Source organism: Setaria italica, chromosome IV (genome assembly GCF_000263155.2).
Source record: "Setaria italica strain Yugu1 chromosome IV, Setaria_italica_v2.0, whole genome shotgun sequence".
NCBI classification, from domain to species: Eukaryota; Viridiplantae; Streptophyta; class Magnoliopsida; order Poales; family Poaceae; genus Setaria; species Setaria italica.
The window spans coordinates 19925440-19932151 of NC_028453.1; the positions used below are offsets into that span (position 1 = coordinate 19925440).

The window sequence follows — 6712 nt, forward strand, 5'->3', positions numbered from 1 at the left end:
CTTGTTCACCTTACTGCACAAGAGACCAAAGAGGGAAAGAAGCTTGAGAAAGAATCAAAGATGATGGAGGCTTATAATAGCCTCATCTTACAAGATACAAGTTCAATGTCTGATGTGGAAAAGGCAGAGCGAGTTGCTGCCATGAAGTGTCTTAGGAAGGCCCTTTTTCCTGAAAGTGACTGAACAGGTAACTTGAGCAACATGTCATTGCTATCTTTTATCTGAACATGCCATTGCTATCTTTTATCTGAACATGTCATTGAATCTGAGTGCTATATGAGTGTTTGGAAGCAGAACCTGTGTTAATTTTGTATGTTGACAAGTGCTATCTGAGCTTATTTATTTCCATGGCACTGTGTTAATTTATTTCATGAGCTACTTACCGTGTTAATTTATTTCATGAGGTACTTCCCATATAATGTAATTTGAATGTGAATGTGGTGTCTCTCTAAACTTCCCATATACTATCATGTTTACTGAAATGTGAATGTGAATGTGGTGTGTATCTGAATATGATTCCAAAGCTGGTCACGTTTACTGAAATGTGAATGTGAATGTCTATCTGAATGCGTAGTGCTCCTGTGAGTGTGAATTCTAAATGTCATCTGAATGCGTAGTGCTAATGTGAACATGTCACTGTGAGTGTGAACATGTCATTGTGAGTGTTATTTTAATGTGAATGCTATCAGGAATGTGAGCAGAGCAGTACATTTTCACCGCAAAACATGTCACTATAAATTGGAGCAAGATGTTCACTGCATAGCAGTACATTTTCCACTCTTGTTCACCGCAGAGCAGTACATTTTCCACTCTAGTTAGTTCCTATGGAGCAAGATGAGGTGCAAGGTGCCGAGGAATTTGATCCTGCAGAGGTGTTCACCGTAGAAGATATGCTAGCAGAGGATGAAATCTTAGAAGATATGATACAAGAGGAATTGAAGGCCTACATCGATGGAGAAGCATCAACAGTACCTCGCCGTCGTCGACAAACTAGACCGTGTAGGTATATACCAAGGAATCGAGAAGCAACTCATGATGATCTTATCGCTAATTACTTTTCTGCAAATCCTATCTACACCAATGAGATGTTCCGTAGGAGATTTAGGATGAATAAGCCACTGTTCTTACGTATCGTGCATGCACTCAGTGATTGGTCTCCTTATTTCACCCAAAGACCCGATGCTACTGGTAGGAATGGACTTTCACCGCTTCAAAAGTGTACCGCGGCTATCAGGATGCTAGCTTATGGAACCTCGGCTGATCAACTTGATGAGGTGTTAAACATAGCTGCAAGCACTTGTTTGGAGATTTTGGGAAAATTTGCTGAAGGGGTGATTGAAAAATTTGGTGAAGAATATCTACGCCCTCCAAGAAGCGATGAACTGGAAAAAATATTACGAGAAAATGAGGCTCGTGGTTTTTCAGGAATGTTGGGAAGCATCGATTGTATGCATTGGGCATGGAAGAATTGTCCGAAAGGTTGGGCAGGCATGTTCACACGTGGTGATAAAGGCGTTCCTACTATGATCCTTGAAGCGGTGGCAACTCGGGATCTTCGTATATGGCATGCTTTCTTTGGTACCGTCGGGTCTCAGAACGACATAAACGTTCTAAACAAGTCACCACTGTTCATTCAAGCAATAAAAGAGGAAGCTCCTGCGGTACACTATAATGTAATTGGAACACAATATGACATGGGTTATTATCTTGCCAATAAAATATATCCAGAATGGGCAGTATTTATGAAGACAGTGGCAGCCCCTCAATCAGCGGAAGACAAATTATTTGCACTGATGCAAGAAGGGACGAGGAAAGATGTCGAACGCGCGTTTGGTGTGTTGCAATCACGCTTTGATATTGTTCGTCGACCAGCAAGGTTATGGAAGCAGGGGGACGTTATTAACATAATGCAAGCTTGTATTATCCTTCACAATATGATAGTGGAAGATGAGAAGGATTCAATTAGAGAAGTCTTGGATTTGAATGAGAATCCAAGTGCGATGATAGTGTTCCCACCTGAAGTGCGTACAAGCGACAACCCTAATCATACCTTTGCAGAGGTACTTCGTAGAAATTCCACTATCAAAGCTTGGCCAACACATAGGAAACTCAAGAAGGATCTAATGGAGCACATATGGCAACGCTATGGAACAAAGGAAATTAGATAAAAGACGTTGCATCTATATGAAATATAATTATTATATTGATGGTTTTTAAAAAAATTGTAATCATGTTGCTCTTATTTATCCTTGATACATTTTCTATAAAATAGACATATGTGGTATACACAAATTTATTTATAGTTGATCCTAACTACATGCAAAGCATTAAATAGTTTAGAGACAGATCCGTGTCTGTGGGTTGTATGACCTATCTTTATACCTGTCTGTACGATAAATTCGAGGCTCTAAGAGACGAAAACCTTCACTGAGGGTTGTACATGCCCTAAGTAGTCGGCTCGCTCACCCGAGCCAGTAGCGAGAGGGACAAGAGAGAAAGATGTGTTCCTAGGACGACGATGAGTCCGCGACAGCGTCCGCGGCTGAGGCGGCGACCACGGATGCGGAGCTGCTCAAGCGAGCCTGACGCAATGAGAAGGCCGCGCCGGAGATCCTCCGCTTCGACCCCCCACTCGTCTCCCGCGTCCACGAGCAGATCCAGCTCCTCGTATGCCCTTTGCTTCTTCTTCTTCTTCTCGCCATCCCTCCTCTCCCTCTGTTACTTGTCTGGGTCTGATGCGGATTCGCTACCGCGATGCCACCAGGAGGAGACACTGGACGATTTGGTCGACAGCGGCATCGACGATCTGGTGGTCTCATTCTACCAGATGGACGCCAACCGCACGCTCTTCTTCCTACTCTCCTACTTCCGCCTCCGTCTGCAGAAGGTCGGTCGCATCAAATCCCAATCTGTTCGCTAAAACTGACCAGTTGTAAATGCAATTACCGAATTGTTGCCAGTCTGATTACTTGCTGGCTATAGATTGAGAAGTACACAATGCATATCTCCAGGTCTGACGACCTCCTCAGCCGGCTGTCGCTGCAGGAGCACTGGTTTGCTAAGAGGTATCTTCTGACTGTGCGACTGGCATTTGCCCCAATTATTTCGCATTGGCTTGTGAAACTAGATGAGTCTGATGGGAACCAATTTCTTGTGTTTGATCTGTCACTAGTTGCGCTGTGATCATAGAGAAGCATATATCTCGAACAGTCGGTGCTGTCGAAGCTACCGTATGGCTATGACTCGGTTACCAGACAGTCCTTATCGAGCACTGAGGATGACATAGGTATATACCCTTCACTTGATCTGCCAAATTTTGGAGTTCCTTGTCCTGTTGCCGTACTGCTTCTGTCATTTGCAGCTTCAGTCATTACATATTTTGCATGGGCTGCTGGATGTGAGTAGTTGGTAATATAAGTTTCACCATTTCTTTTGAGGCGGCCGGCCTGATAGTTGGTACAAAGTATCTTTGGGAAATCTGGTTATTAGTTGTACTCAAAAGTAGCGTTCCTACATAACAAAATTTAGCTGCCAAGTTAATAGCAGCTCGGGTATAAGAATGCCTCTTGCCATCATGTGATGGTTCTGATTACCTACCGCATCTTGGGACTTCCATCCCCAAGTTATCAATATGCTCCCACCAGGTTGCCATGAAGCATGACAATTTTATTTGATTCTGAATTTTAGACTGCCTTGTCCTTATCAGGTTGAAATTTGCTGTTCTGGCAGTGTTCTTATTATCGTAACGACCTCATGCGTTGATGCGTAACTAATGCTTGAATCTGTAAACTAATGCATAGGGACACGTTTCAATCGGATTTATCACATTTGGATGCATCATAACCTTAATTTCAGTAGCCTAATGGAAAGAAACGAACTGAAAGTTCCTGATGCGGTCACAAAATGATAATCTGCAATTGTATAAAGTTACACTCCAGAGAGTGATCAAGGAGAGACTCGACCAGGCACAAATGTCACAGTGCATCTTTCTAGCATAATAACTAGGTTCTCATGTCTCCCCAATGCCCAAGGATCCATGTTCAGAATCTTTAAATCTGTAAAGCTGTCGGCCTGTTGCATGATAAAAATAACCAATCCTCTAATGAACTGTTGTGCATTGGGTTAAGAAATACTTTTGAATGAACTGTTGTGCATTTGGTTAAGAAATACTTTTGAAGAAAGCATTCAGTTAATAATTAACATTCTTCACAGAAGAGTTAACTAGCATGTCTGCAGTCACAAACATCTAACACGGAGCTTTGGAGATGATCACTATAGGGCATATGCATAGTTAGAACAGAAACTTTGCTTCACGTTTTCTAGAACAAGCCTTTTTTTGCTTCACTTTGAGGCAAAGTTCAAGAGTAAATAAAGAATTGTTCCGTATTTGTGAAAAAGTGAATGCTTTTGAATTTTTATTTCTTAAGATGTGGAATTTAGGAATGTCCTTGTAATAGACCAACTTCTAATTTTATTTCGATTTGAAATGCCTTGTTTAGTGCCAGAGCCTCAGCTTGACACCTTTGTCCTCTGCAAGACTAAGAGTGACGTAGGAGCCTTCCAGATGACATGTAAGTGCCCAGGCACACTTCAAATCTTGATTTGCACCGTTACATGCTTTGCTTCCCTGTGATGCTTCGATGCAGTGGAGATGAGGTTGTGGATTTGGTTGCCGATGACTTGTATGTTCTTCGGTACAAGTCCATCAAGGGCCTTGTCGAGGGTGGCCCAATCGACCTTATCTGATGTCAATCACAAATCAGTACCCATAAAAGAGCGAGCTCTGAAAGCATAACAACTAAGCCATAGAAGATATTATGAAGCTTTTGGTCCAAGATTCTTCTGAATTCTTGGAACGGATGGAATCAAGGGCAGGAATGATATTTGCTCTGTATCGCCACAAAGATAACCTGAATTGGTAAATACCGTCTAAGTGCAGCGTGTGGCTTAGGCTCCATATGTAAGACTCACATTGCATTGTATTTTGTAATTTGTACATGATTGTGATGGTTCCAAACTTAGTTTATCTATTTTCGTGGGTTTTCTCTCCATTTGTTAATGAAATCAGGATCATGTAGTCCTGGTCATCATCATCAATTCAGTTTTGGTTTCTGATCATGTTGCATAGTAATGCCTGGCCCAAGATTAATCTATCCGAAAAGGTCACCCTTCCTCATACTTGTTTTGGTGATATACCAGTGGCTCATTCAAGTTATCAAAAAAAAAATTGGCCTGTAGAGAAGGTTCATAGTGTTCGTCAGTTCAGATTCTGATCATAATATTTTTCTTAAAGAAACTACGCAACCCATGAACTTACGGATCTGTGTTTGGATCAATGGACTAATTTTTTGTTCGGGTCACATCGGATATTTGGATACCAACTAGAAGGACCATCTAAGTGACCGTATCTTTGGTGCATGCAATGAACCGAAGAAATAAAAGAAAACAACACCATCGGATGTTCCAATGGCCCCCAGAAGGCGTTGGATTAAGCGTCGGAAGTTTTGGTACGCTGCGGAAGAAATAAGGCAAAGTCAACCATCGGATGCTCCCACCAGGTTGCCACGAAGCGTGACAATTTTATTTGATTCTGAATCTTATACTGCCTTATATCCTTATCAGGTTGAAATTTGTTGTTCTGGCAGTGTTCTTATTATCCTAACAACCTCATCCATTGATGCGTAACTAATGCTTGAATCTGTAAACTAATGCATAGGGACACGTTTCTATCGGATTTATCACATTTGGATGCATCATAATCTTAATGTCAGTAGCCTAATGGAAAGAAACGAACTGAAAGTTCGTGATGCGGTCACAAAATGATAATCTGCAATTGTATAAAGTTACACTCCAGAAAGTGATCCAGGAGATACTCGACCAGGCACACAGTGCATCTTTCTAGCATAATAACCTTCTTCTCATGTCTGCCCAATGCCCAAGGATCCATGTTCAGAATCTTTAAATCTGTAAAGCTGTGGCCTGTTGCATGATGAAAATTAACAATCCTCTAATGAACTGTTGTGCATTTGGTTAAGAAATACTTTTGAAGAAAGCATTCAGTTAATAATTAACTTTCTTCACCGAAGGGTTAACTAACATGTCTGCAGTCACAAACATCTCAGAGCTTTTGGAGATGATCACTATAGGGCATAGGCATAGCTAGAACAGAAACTTAGCTTCACGTTTTCTTGAACAAGCCTTTTTTTTGCTTCACTTTGAGGCAAAGTTCAAGAGTAAATAAAGAATTGTTCCGTATTTGTGAAAAAGTGAATGCTTTTGATTTTTTTATTTCTTAAGATGTGGAATTTAGGAATGTCCATTTAATAGACCAACTTCTAATTTGATTTCGATTTGAAATGCCATGTTTAGTGCCAGAGCCTCAGCTTGATACCTTTGTCTTCTGCAAGACTAAGAGTGACGTAGCAGCCTTCCAGCTAGATGACATGTTTAGCACACTTCAAATCTTGATTTGCACCGTTACATGCTTTGCTTACCTGTGATGCTTCGATGCAGTATAGAGGAGGTTGTGGACTTGGTTGCCGACGACTTGTATGTTCTCGGTACAAGTCCATCAAGGGCCTTGTCGAGGCTGGCCGAATCGACCTTATCTGATGTCAAATCACAAATTCGTACTTGTAAAAGTGCGAGCTCTGAAAGCATAACAGCTAGGCCATAGAAGATATTATGAAGCGTTTGGTCCAAGATTCTTCTG

General features: G+C 41.5%; 1 pseudogene; it reads left to right on the plus strand.

Moving 5' to 3' along the window:
* Window positions 1-2499: 2499 nt before the first annotated feature.
* On the plus strand, window positions 2500-5097 carry LOC101778790 (annotated as a pseudogene).
* The last annotated feature ends 1615 nt before the right edge of the window (window positions 5098-6712 follow it).